Source organism: Oratosquilla oratoria, chromosome 34 (assembly GCF_046742065.1).
Source record: "Oratosquilla oratoria isolate Oo_2021 chromosome 34, ASM4674206v1, whole genome shotgun sequence".
NCBI classification, from domain to species: domain Eukaryota; kingdom Metazoa; phylum Arthropoda; class Malacostraca; order Stomatopoda; family Squillidae; genus Oratosquilla; species Oratosquilla oratoria.
The window spans coordinates 33997889-34011985 of record NC_134810.1 but is presented as its reverse complement, the minus strand read 5'-3'; the positions used below and the strand labels follow the sequence as shown (position 1 = coordinate 34011985).

The following is a 14097-nucleotide window of genomic DNA, read 5'->3' as shown; positions in this document are numbered from 1 at the left end:
AATAATGTATAGTAATGATTCTACATAATTCTAAGTACCGGTATTCACAAAGATATTTGCCAGTCTGCAACCCTTTCCTATATCATCTGCTAGCCCATGTTTAAATACAACAAATTCATAATAACGTCAGCAACGATTTTTAAAACACTTAAACGAGCATCTTTAGAGTTACCAAGAATTAGGTTAGGTTACATTATCATTATGTTAAATCTCAAGGCTGCAAGTCTTACCTGTATCATCAACTTGTTTGGCGTCACAGATTACTCTGCGACGCATAGGGGGTTAGCGTAACGAGTGCCCTCTTTTCTGGATTACGTAACGTAAACAACGCGGGGTTAAGGATCCACGGGGTACTCGTCGCTAACATTTATTGGCAATAGAAAACACGACTTTCTCATCTTCACACAACAGGTGCTTCCGTTGAAACCATGGCAGCACACAGTAATTGGGAGGAAGAGTAGAAGTAGAAGTAGTAGGAGTAGGAGTAGGAGATGAAAAACTGTAAACAAACCAGAGCAACGCTCGTTACTAACAGCTTTTATACAGAATTACAAATAATCTGAACATGAAATACGAGCAGCTTTAAGGCTAAATTCATTATGACATACAAGAAACAATATACCAGATCTAAAACTAAATTCAGCTCAAAACTCACCGAGTAGGCCGCGAAGGGAGCGAGGTATACAACTGAAGGCGTTTCAAACCACACTGGCTGGAGGCGCGACGTAACATCGCACCACCGCAACAGGTTCTTACACACCTTCTTAAGTCTAATTCTTAAAGTGAACATTGTACAAATAATGAGATGCTATCTTGCAGCACAGCTTGCAGACAACTTACAACGATAGTATTCTTAAGCAGACGAAGCTTCTGCTCGCAGCCTACTTAAATTAAACATTACGAAAAACAAACTTGGAAACCTCTTCCGAGGGGAAACGAGCCTTACGACAAAAAGATATGTAAACATGGGGATACACGGACATATAAAAAAGCCCCGTTACCTCTCGTAACGGCACACTCCCTTCCTAATTTTCTAGGGGGAAAAATTACCAAAACTATTGACCTAGCAACACAAGCTCAGAAATGGGTCTTACATATTCATGGGCTTTGTTGTTTACCACAACTCTTACTTGGACCTTCCTGACTAAATCATCCTTGCCAGGGAATACTTTGTTTACAATACCCAAGGGCCACTGTCCTTGGGGACACTCTTGATTTTTTACCAACACTACATCATCCACCTTTACATTTGGAGAGGAATTGACCCACTTTCTTCTGGGTTGTAAAGAGGAAAGATACTCTTTCTTCCATCTCTTCCAGAATTCCTCAGCAAGGTGATGGACATGCTTCCATTGAGATTTGTATACTGCCTTAATATCTATCTCTTCAGGAAGAGTTACAGGAATATCAGTTTTCTGAGTGAGAAGGATGGACGGAGACAAAATGAAAGGACTACTAGGGTCCGAGGAAACAGGAACTAAAGGTCTGGAATTCACGATCTTACATACTTCTGCAAAGAAGGTTACTAACACCTCATGTGTTAATGCCTTGGGGTGATGGTTAGTCAGTATCACATTCATGATGTTGCGGACTATCCCCACCATACGCTCCCATGCTCCACCCATGTGAGAAGCATGAGGAGGGTTAAACAACCAAGTGCAACCTTGACTTGACAAGAAACTATTGACATCACCACCTTCATCGGTAATGGCAAGCAAGTTCAGTGCTTTGACAGCACCTACAAAGTTCGTGCCTCTGTCAGAACGCATCATCTTAACTGGGCCACGAATACAAATGAATCTCTTTAAGGCATTAATGAAGGAAGAAGTACTCAATTCTTCTACAGTCTCTATGTGGATAGCTCTGGAAACAAGACAGGTGAACAGAACGCCCCATCTTTTACTTTCGAGGAAGGAACTTCTAGTGCGCCGAGTTTTTATATGCCAGGGGCCAAAAAGGTCAACTCCTACATAGGAAAATGGCGGATTGGGAGTAAGTCTATCGACGGGTAAGTCTCCCATCTTCTGAACACACACCTTACCTCTTACCCTTTTACAGGTGACGCATTTGGAAATGACCTTAGAAATGGTACGTTTCCCTCCCAAAATCCAGAAACCACCTGTACGGACGGCTCCTTCTGTAATCACTCTCCCTTGGTGGTGCACTGTCTCATGGTAGTGACGGATCAACAACAAGCCTAAGTGGGATTCCTTTGGAATAATAATAGGCCTTGCAAGCATACCAAGTACATCACTGCCTTGACTCAACCTGCCTCCTACACGAAGTAGGCCCTTCTGGTCTAAATAAGGAGACAGAGATGCAATGGGACTGGAAGGAGGTAAACAAACTTCACCTTGCAATTTAGTCATGGCAGACGAGAAATAATCCTTTTGGTATGTCTGAACAATGAAATCAGCTGCATCTTCTAGTTGATCGGGTGACTTATGTTTGTTGCATATATGCCAACCTGAACAACACTTGTTACCTTGTTTGAAAGAACGGGCTATATGCTTAAGGAGAGCTACCGCTCTTACAAGTCTCCTCCAACAGGAGAAATTAGAGAACCTCTGAGCTAATGACGCAATTGCAGGCTCTACATTGCTTTTGTTTGCACTAACAAGGGGTTCAGACTCAATTGTGTAGTCTGATACCTTTACTTCTTTATCTGTCTCAGGGCTTACAAGAGGAAAACTTCCACTGGTGGATACAACATCCTCAAATAAGCTTGAGGGACCTGACAACCAATCACTCTGATTTAGGTTGGTTATTTCAAGACCACGGGTAGCCAGGTCTGCTGGATTACAATCTGTAGGTACATAATGCCATTGGTTAGGTTCGGTGGACGACCTAATGTGGTCTACTCTGTTACTCACGTAGACATGAAATCTACGCCTTTCATTATGAATATAGCCCAAGACAATCATGCTGTCAGAATAGAAATGTCTTGCGTCTAAGGGTTTGTCCAAGCAATCCGAGATGGAATTGCTGAGATTAACTGCCATCACTGCAGCACACAACTCTAACCTGGGAATAGTATGACCATGGTTGGGAGCTACTTTAGCTTGTCCCCTCACAAAACACACCTGGTAGCTTTTGGTATCACTGAAAACCTTAAGATATGATACAGCTCCTACTGCTACTCTGGAAGCATCTGAAAAGGTATGAAGCTCTATCCTGTGAGCTTGAGACAAAGAAATACTAGCAAACTGACGATTGATGCTTATATCCTTGAGGTCCCTTAAGGACGTTAGCCATCTGGACCATTTGGTATGGATCTTAGCTGGTATGGGTTCATCCCAACCACACTTTAGATTGGTTATCTCTCTTAGGAGTAGTTTTCCCACTATTATTACTGGAGCTAAGAATCCCATGGGGGTCAAACAGACTATTTACAACAGACAGTATCCCTCTTTTTGTCGAAGGCTTGTCTGAATCCATGAACTTATAGACGAAAACGTCTCTTTGGATGTCCCATAAGAGGCCCAGGCTAGACTGCATAGGCATAGAGTCAGAAGTTAGGTTCAGCTCCTGAAGGTTATCAGCCAGCTCACTGGTGGCAAACTTTTCCAGCACTTCCTTACTGTTGGAAGTGATCTTGTGCAAGCGCAGGCGTCCTCCTTCTTGAAGTGCTGACTTAGAGTCTTGGATTAACTTGTAAGCAGTCTCCGCATCTGGCAGAGATGCTAACCCATCATCCACGTAGAAATTGTTCTCTATGAAATAGCGAACTTCAGGAGAGGCATCTTCTACAGACTTACGCAAGCCATAGGTGGCAATGGCGGGCGATGGCGTGTTCCCAAAAACGTGAACAGTCATTCTATACTCAATCAACCTTTCATCAGGGTCATTATTCTTGTACCAGAAGAATCTGAGATAATCTCTTTGCTCAGTCTTCACTTTGAAATTGTAGAACATCTGTTCTACATCAGCTGCCACTGCTACAGCTTCCTGACGGAAACGTAGAAGAATCCCGAGAATACTGTTTGTCATATCAGGACCTGACATCAGCATATCATTTAGGGAGAACTCTCTGGATTTGGCAGAAGAGTCGAACACAACCCTGATCTTGTCAGGTTTCTTAGGGTGGTACACCCCAAACAGTGGAAGATACCAGCACTTCTGATCAGACTTCAATGGTGGTGCAACCTCAGCATGCCCACGATCTAACATCTTTTGCATGAAGGCCATCATATGCTGACGTTTTTCCGGCTTTGTGCTGAGACTACGATGGAGAGACAGTGTGCGGTGCCACACAAAGTCTCTATTATTACTGGTGGCTACAACATTGGGACGGAAAGGCAGTGGCGCGACCCAATGACCACTTTGATCCTTGCGGAACTCTGAGTTCATAACATCCAAGAACTTCCTGTCTTCAATCGACAGGGCGGCCTTGTCATCATCTTTGGTTACCTTGAACAAATCATCCTTTACTTCAGAAACATGAATCTGGTTACCACATGGTGCGACTATAGAGGGACGTCTATCATGTACAAAGGATGTTTTGAAACTGCTAATGACAGGAGGCCTACAAGTGCCATGGAGACACACTTCCCCAATGATTGCCCAACCCAGACTGGTCTGTTGAGCTAGAGGGGCATTGACAGGTCCAATTCTCTGGTCAAAAATGTAATGAGCTGAAGGCACATCTCGACCAATGATGAGTAGAATCTCAGCTTCAGGAACCAGAGGTGGAATACATTCGGCCAGATCGGACAGATGGGGATAACCACGAGCTATGGCGGGGGTGGGTATCTCTTCTCTTACATTGGGAATGCTGTCGCATTCCACTAACTGAGGGATATGTACCTCTTGTGAGTTATGCCAAGACACGATGGTGTAATTTTTGGTGGTGCGCCCAGAAGCGCCCGTTACACCTGCACAGGTAGCTAGACGATATGAAACCCGTTTGCTCAGCTTGTCAAACAAATCGAAAAACTCAGACCTTGCTAAAGAGCAATTGCACTGATCGTCTAGGATGGCATAACACCACACTCCGAGCTCTGGCTTACTTTCAGGATAGACCTTTACCAAGAAGGTCTTGGCACAGGACTTACTCATGGAGGTGGGGTTACTGCATATCAAGGTACATTTGGAATTGACCGCAGCATCCTCCCCTCCCTGAGTCTTTACTATGGGGGTAAGAACATTTGGAAGCGGCACTTGATTGACTACAGGGGAGCGAGGTGTTTTATCTTGAGCAACCTCCCTTCCATGCTGTGTAACCGCTTGAGTCGAACTCCTCTTCGACCTGGGTTCATCGTGATGTAAGGCAGTCACATGAGTATGGGCCTTACAGAGTTTGCAGAAAGTTCTCTCTTTGCAGCTGGAAGGAGGATGGTTACCTTTGCAACATCTGTTGCACATTCCTTTATCGTTTAGGAAAACCTTCCTCTCGCTCACTGACATGGTGCGAAAAGCCCTGCAGAAATCCAAATGGTGTACGTAGGCATCATGGTAGACGCAAAAATCTCCCTTTTCTGCCTTTCTTTGCTCGGTAGGACTAGCGGCGCCAACAGACCTGTCAGCGCCCATGGTCGACTTACTGCCACTGGACAACATGGTGTCAGTCTTCTTCACACGCACTTGAGGAAACTTAGAGGGAGGTGGCTTCTCTGGTTTCACAAAACCATCGGCTCCAAGGCTTTGATAAGAGAAACATGGATCATTCTCGACCCTTGCCATCTCCTTCACAAACTCAATGAAGAAGGAGAAAGGTGGGTACGGCACACCGTGAGCAGTCTTGTAGTTCATGGCTCTGCCAGTCCACGCTTTCTGTATACAGGGTGGAAGTTTTGCGACAATGGGATTGATGCCTGACGAGGCGTCATAATACGCAAACAGTGTACTGTATACAGGGTTAGCCTTCAAGGCTTCTATCTGATACAGAATGTCACACAGGTCGTATAACCTTAAGGTGTCTCTAGGTGAAATCCTAGAGAAGTTGGCGAGCTTCTTTTTAATTGAAGTCTCAATGATCGAAGGGGCAGCAAACCTGTCATCCAAGCGCTCCCAAATTCTACTGCACGCCAGGTTTGGATTCTTGGCATTTGAGTTTCTGGTTGTACGGGCCCATTCTTTAGACTCAGGACCTAGGTACTTAACTAACAGGTCTATTTCCTCCTTACATGAGGTGCCTAACTCTTGCACGACTTCCTTGAAACTCTCTTTCCAAACAGCATAGTCTTCCGCAGTATCATCAAACGTAGACAGCCTGCTAAGAAGTAAATCCTTCCGCAAGAAGAACTTGCTCAAATCGGCAGAATTGGAGGTTGTCCCCAATCTAGGAGATGCACTCCGAGGAGGTTTTACTACAGGTGGTGACACATAAGAAACATGGTTAGCAACAGGTTGCTGCGCAGGTTGCACAGACCTCGCCTTCACCTTTTCGATACGAGGTTCAAAACTGAATGGAACATTGTTAGCAGGCTGTGAGTTAACTCTGAAATCAGAACAGGGCTTGAAAACAGGGCTTTCAGGATTCAAGCCTACCAGATCCTTCTGACTAGCGGAAACATCGACTATACCACCCTGTTGCTCCACATATAGTTGGGTGCGGGTAGCGACTGTACCTTTTAATTGGTCCCAGTCACTGCATGTTTCCCAATCATCGTCGGGTCCTAAGTGCCTAAGTTCGGCTTCGGCTTCTTCCAACTCCTTTTGCTGTGTCATAACTTTGAACTTGGCCTGCATTTCAGCCTGCTCTTTCATAAGCTGACCCTCCTGTTCGGCAAACTTAACTCTGATACGAGCGGTCTCCACCTTGGCTCGTTGCTTCCTTGCAACACTAACACTGGTGCTACTGGAACGACCTGACCTAACCGACCTTCTTGAACTGCCCTTCATGGAAGGGGGCATACAACGCTCAGAGTGGTCGACGAGGGATAAAGGAACTTGATTGGACTTCGGGTCATCTTGTAAAAACGGTTCAGTGTGGTGTTCCTCTTCCGTGACTTCAACTGAGGAAGAGGAAGCATAGTTACTGATTACCTGACGAAAAGATGCCTGAAAATCCCTGTCTTCGTGCTTCACTGATTCAGCACGAGCCAGACTTTCTGGAGTACGTTCACGCATTAAGAATTCCAGGTACCTTTTTACAGTATCCTGGTACACAGCGTGGGCCTCATACAACCAAGGACCATGATTCGGTTCTTCCAATAAGGCTTGTACTCCTTCTCTACTCGCCTTTACCCTCTCTTCATGCTGATCAGACGCTCTCTGAAAAGCCTCTTGCCCTTCAGCCGTGAGGACTCTGACCCTACCAGAGACGGGTCCTTCATCTATACTGTGGTTGGAAGACATATTGCCAAGCGAGAGAAACAGTGAGAGACAAGACAGTAATATGATAAAGAAGACAAGGAAAACTCGAACTTAATCGAAAACCACGGAGTACGTTACCACACTCCTAACTATACGACTATTGAGGTAGACAACAACAGATTAAACCCTACATTTGGTTCAATCTAAAAATGCACATTAGTCGCATGCTTATATTAACATATGACAGGATTTAGGTAAGGTAGCTTGCCTTCAAAGGAAAAACACATGCTTAACTGCGACGTGGTGTTATGTAAACACTGTTGGGGCTTGGCAACCATACGTTGTTGCCACATCACACTCGCGCGCCGATACGATCACTAAGACTGCCACATCACACTCGCGCGCCGATACGATCACTACACTTTGGCTTGCGCTACACTACACTTTTACTTGCGCTACAAACCCAAGCACACACACGCAACTTATGCCAGGAAGGCGACACATCAAGTTCATGTGGTGACGACGAGGGGAATCTAGACGTGGCAACGGCGTGCAGGGCGTGGTCTGGCCACATCCTCAAGATGGACTTGGCATACTGCATGGCTAACTTTTAACTCCTTCGCAGCGGCTCTTTTCATTCACCTCTTCACGAAAGCGATTTTCTTGGCAGAGAGCGCCAATGGCCATCGTTTTTCATTTTGGCGTCACAGATTACTCTGCGACGCATAGGGGGTTAGCGTAACGAGTGCCCTCTTTTCTGGATTACGTAACGTAAACAACGCGGGGTTAAGGATCCACGGGGTACTCGTCGCTAACATTTATTGGCAATAGAAAACACGACTTTCTCATCTTCACACAACAGGTGCTTCCGTTGAAACCATGGCAGCACACAGTAATTGGGAGGAAGAGTAGAAGTAGAAGTAGTAGGAGTAGGAGTAGGAGTAGGAGATGAAAAACTGTAAACAAACCAGAGCAACGCTCGTTACTAACAGCTTTTATACAGAATTACAAATAATCTGAACATGAAATACGAGCAGCTTTAAGGCTAAATTCATTATGACATACAAGAAACAATATACCAGATCTAAAACTAAATTCAGCTCAAAACTCACCGAGTAGGCCGCGAAGGGAGCGAGGTATACAACTGAAGGCGTTTCAAACCACACTGGCTGGAGGCGCGACGTAACATCGCACCACCGCAACAGGTTCTTACACACCTTCTTAAGTCTAATTCTTAAAGTGAACATTGTACAAATAATGAGATGCTATCTTGCAGCACAGCTTGCAGACAACTTACAACGATAGTATTCTTAAGCAGACGAAGCTTCTGCTCGCAGCCTACTTAAATTAAACATTACGAAAAACAAACTTGGAAACCTCTTCCGAGGGGAAACGAGCCTTACGACAAAAAGATATGTAAACATGGGGATACACGGACATATAAAAAAGCCCCGTTACCTCTCGTAACGGCACAACTTGCTTTTATCATTATGAGTATTCTGATTCTCATCCCCAGATATAAGTACCACAAATCATTAGTAACATCAGTGATTAGAAAAAAAGACTAGCAAACATCTTTACATATACCTAATTCTACACGTGTCAAAATTTTTATTTAGTACTTGAAATTGTTCTAAAACATATGTATATACTGTTACATACTTCCTAATTCTTCAAGAGCTATTGTTATTTAAAATACTTTCTTTGAATTTTGAATACCCCAACCCAAAACAAAATTTAACCTCCCTGCAGAGAGCCCCTTCTACAATTTTTGAAACGCTGGGTTTCTTTCAATAGTACAATACCAAATTTGATCTCATTACTATTTACTAACCTACAGTAGCGTTGACGGAATACCACCTGTCTTTTCCACACGTTTTCTTTGATCGAAAACTGAACAGTGACTAAGCTATTCTATGTTTGTGATTGACGGAATTTCTATCGGCTTAACGGGCACACACAACAATGTGGAATAGGAGTATTGCCACCAACAGAGTTCTGTAAACATTAGATGAGAAAGAAAACACATAAATAATACATAGAGGGATCGGTGACACACACAAAGGAAAGTTTTCTGCAATATCACCACAAAGTAGCTCCAACACTATGCCTCCAATGATTTAAAGAAATTCGCAGGGAAAGCTATAAACATAGACTTTATATTATAAGCAGGTGACGTAATAATACATGAAACAATACACACTATGGCGGAGCCAACTGGGACTCCGCAGATCAAATAGACAATCAACATCATAGCGTCCGTGACGTAGACAGACTTGGGACTGAAGGTTATAGAATCACGGGTATATTTGATGCGTATTTAATGCAGATCTGATCCATCGTTCGATAATACGTTGGAATTGATGAAAACTGTAAAAAGTACTATAATTACTATAGGCTAAAAACTACACAATGTAAAGGTATTACAAAGGATGCACTAGAATACTCTAAACCTCAAATACAAAGAGTTTTAAGACTTACATAGTTTGGCTAGGCGTGGGGTGTGTACATCTTTCTAGATCGGACCAAGACTGGCGCCTAGAGGTGACGTGACATCACACCACAGCAACCGGTTCTTACACACCTTCTTAAGTCTAATTCTTTAAGTGCACGTTGCACAAATAATGAGATGTTATCTTGCAGCACAGCTTGCAGACAACTTACAACGATAGTATTCTTAAGCAGACGAAGCTTCTGCTCGCAACATACTTAAATTAAAGCATTACAAAAAACAAAATTGAAAACCTCTTCCGAGGGGAAACGAGCCTTGCGACAAAAAATATGTAAACATGGGGATACACGGACGTATAAAAAAGCCCCGTTACCTCTCGTAACGGCACACACACTTAATTTCTGATGGTGGAATCACAAGTGGACATACACAAGTCACAAATCAACAAACAGTATACACACAACATATTTATACTCAAAGTATTAGAACATACTTTTTGAGGGATGAAAATGTACGCATATATCTATACTATAAAGTACAAGAACATATACTTTCTCATAGAGAGAGAGAGAGAGAGAGAGAGAGAGAGAGAGAGAGAGAGAGAATGCAATTACATGGTTAATGTATGGAGTTTATCATTAACTGAGATGGCTTAAAGCTCACACAAGTACCTTTCTCCCTGACAGCCTCTGACACTAAAATTAGTGCATTTGTCGATGGTAGCTGCATCCTGTTCCTAGTCTTTGTTTTCATTAATGACAACTTTGAGAATAGTCTCTCAGCATCAGCATTTGAAGTTGGTAGAGACAAGACCTGCATTATAAAGGAACACAGATACTGAAAATGATGTGTGCCATCGTCGTCTGTTACTTTCCCTAGTTTTTCATAGAACTCTAAAATATTACAGTCGGGTACCAAGTCTTGCGGCAAAGTTACGGAATCTAGGTTCCTCCATTCATTGTCTAGAATTTGGACATCAAAATCGTAAATGCGAGGTACTGCTTGAACTAAATTTGTGAGAGAAGGTAGGGCTGTTCTTGTGTTTATATCTAAAACATTTTTTGGTGATAGAAATGAACATAGGCGGAAAAGTTCATCTTCATTAATTCAACTAAGTGGTCAGCTGTACTGAATGGAAGGTTATGCTCGGCGATGAAGCATGCGAGTAGAATGGTCGCTAATACCACCCCTCTACGAGCACGGGGGGGATCCCCCTGCTGGACATCGTGTTGTTACACTGCTCCTTTTCAGCTGAATAACTGGACCTCACAAACTTACACCTTGACCATGTTACCTTCCTCTGCTAAGCACCCTTCTCTTGTATCATTACAATTTTACGACTGTTAGTGTAAATAGGTTTTTAATGGAAATTTTGGTTATCAGCAATCCATCTTACGTATAACATCCTTCTCTTGTATCACTGCAATTTTACGACTGTTAGTGTAAATAGGTATTTAATGGAAAATTTGGTTATCAGCAATCCATTTTACATATAACACCCTTCTCTTGTATCATTGCAATTTTACGACTTAGTTTATAGATATAGGTATTTAATGGAAAGTTGGGTTATCAGCAATCCATTTTACGTATAACACCCTTCTCTTGTATCATTGCAATTTTACGACTGTTAGTTTATAGATATAGGTATTTAATAGAAAATTGGGTTATCAGCAATCCATTTTACGTATAACATTAACTAAACATAACTTTGCATACAATAAGCTAGAGGCCCCAAAGCAGATAGAAAATGTGGAAATATTTTTCCACACTGTGTAGAAATCCGTCCACATTATCCACGCCAGTTGCCAACTCTCGCTAGATTCCGTCACCATGAGCGATATTTCCACGAAACGGCAACGGTGACCTACAGCATTCTTTCTAAAGTATCCAACATCTAGACGGCTACAACCATGATGGCCTACAACCTCCAGGCATCAATCTAATCATGTGGGCTTAGTCTGGCAAACGCCTACAACAATATTTTCATTACCTATGTGGTTTCCTTCTTTGCTTACAATTTTCGTGACACAAATGTCTAAACTAATTCAAATATTCTTGCAATTGTACAAAGGCACCTTTGGATTTTTTTTTACATGGTTCACCCTACTTAACGAAGTTATTTGTAATAATAAGCTCTATCAAGGGGTAACTAATCTGTTTTTGTTTCATAATCCAGAAATCTACCTCCTTACGATCTGACCGTTCACAAGCTGTGGTTTAATTAAATGTCCTGTTCTGTGTAGAAAGTCGTGGTGAGATGATAGCGGTAGTTTTTTTTTTCATCCTAGATTGGGCATGTGTGAAATAGAAGTCTTGCTCACAGGTATACTAAAGCTGTTTAATTAAGAACATCGGTTATGATGTGATGATATGTGGGGTTTGATTGCTAATAATATATATAGGATTTGTTGGATATATCAGTATATTTAACACTGCTGGTTAAAGAACTGGATAACAATATGTTACGTATAAATGTTTATGCACCTTAACTTACACTGGAAAAACGAAGAGGGCGACATGATCTGATATATTCAAACGGGTCAAGATTATCATTTAGACAGCAGGGCGTACTCATTGTAATGGCCCCTTTCCCGCAGCACTTGTACCCCAACCCGAGTCTTGTGAATCTGACGATTATATAGGATGCTGTGGTGTGAGTGTGAGTGTATGTGGCGCGGACGGGGACGGACGGTTGGCACCCCCAACCCCTCTGGCGGGGGGAGGGGGTCAAAGGGCACGAGCGCTGGTATCCCCCTTCCCACCAAGGGGAGGGGGGGAGTGCACTCGCATCGGCGTGGGTGGACAGTGCCTGGGAAGGACCATGCGTGGGCGGTTGAGTGAACGTGAGTGTAAGGGAGGGAGACAAACCGAGGATCGGTTAGGCTAGTATTGGTTAGGTGGTAGGGAATTAGGCTAGATTTAGACTAGGTGCAGTGGAGTGAGTATTAAAAGGAAGAGCAAGGACCCACCCAAAAGCAACCAAAGGACCGTCATCATCGACGTCCACGTAAGTACAAGCTATCTAGGCACCGCCGAAATGACCGCACCTACGAGTGGAGACGAACCGTTCAAGATGAACAGTATCAACCAAAGGCCGTTTGATGGCAATGGAGACGGCTTTGTGTGGCTTGCGAAGGCTGAATTGGTCGCGAAGCTAACGGGAGTAAAGGATGTGGCAAGTTACATCGCGCTAAATTTAGAGAGCGTGGCCTTATCCGTTTACATGGAGATGACGACCGAAAATCGAAAGGATGTGGGAAAGGTGAAGGAAAGGTCTCAGGAGGTTTTCGGTGAGAGCCCCTTCAAACAGTTCTGTAAACTACAGCGAATGCGGTGGACGGGAGAACAGGTTGACTTGTTCGCCAATGACATCAGGCGATCGGTGGGCCTGGTTAATCTCGAAGGTAACAATCTGGAGATGGTAGTGAGAATGGCTTTCGTGAATGGGTTTCCAGATCACATATCGACTGGGCTGCAGGCAATGAAAAATGCAGCGAAGGCAGACATGGGTGAACTGATTGCCCGCGCCAGGCTCCTCACTAAGGCTAAGGATGGAGGGCCGATGGGGGCTGTAGCCAAAGAACAGCCACAAAGGAGGATACAGCCAGTGGCGGGAGAGTGCTCGCGGGCCGGAACCGTGGCCAATGACGCCTACCGAGAAAGGAGAGCGGGTGAGCTTGGGGGGTGACTACAACGGGTGGCGTGGGCTGTCGCAGGTCCGTTGCTATGAGTGTCGGCGACTGGGTCACCTTGCGAGGGACTGTACGGAGGTAGAGCTCGTCTGCTACTCATGCAATCAGCCAGGGCACATGGCCCGAAATTGCAGTCAGGGAAACAGGAAATCGGCGGCTACCATGCAAGGGGCCGCCGAGATGTAAGGACACCGTTGAGCCGCATGCCGATCGTGGATGTCTGGGTGAGAGGGAGACGCGCGAGGGCGCTGATAGACTCTGAATGTTCAACCACGATCGTGAGGACCGACATCGTTCAAGAGTTCAGACAGGGAGGTGTGGCCCTGACGACAGTCGACGGGAGAGAGACGATATGCGAAGGCGACCACGAAATTTAGATGATAGTAGAGGGTATCCCGATACGACTAAGAGTGCTCGTCATCAGAACGATTCTAGAGGGAATTGACGTGGTGCTGGGAATGGACGGAATTGCCCAGCTTGGAGAAGTCACGTTTATCGATGGGCTCGTACGGATTGGAATGAGGCGGGACTCAGAAGAGAGGACGAAGACCCGACTGAGGCCGGGTGTGGACATAAGAGTGGCAATGGGAGCCGCGGAGGGCGGTGCTGCCCCGAAGATTGACCCTGTCGAGAGGGCGGCGCCATGCACGATTGAGGACGAGGACTTTCTGGCAGAATTTGACGGCCAGAAGTGGG

The 14097-nt window shown here is 44.4% G+C and overlaps 1 protein-coding gene across 4 annotated transcripts in view; it reads right to left on the bottom strand.

The window, feature by feature from the left end:
- LOC143018177 (uncharacterized) overlaps positions 1-14097 on the bottom strand; it is a 114693-nt gene that overhangs the window by 20334 nt on the left and 80262 nt on the right. The window contains exon 1 of one of the 4 annotated variants that reach the window (XM_076173356.1): positions 12204-12325. The exons of 1 other annotated variant lie outside the window; for it this stretch is intronic. The gene's annotated coding sequence lies outside the window, so the exon portion shown is untranslated. Of the gene's footprint in view, positions 1-9091; positions 9392-11699; positions 11814-12203; positions 12326-14097 lie in introns of those variants that run through there. 2 more of the 4 variants (XM_076173355.1, XM_076173354.1) reach the window with 2 other exon arrangements.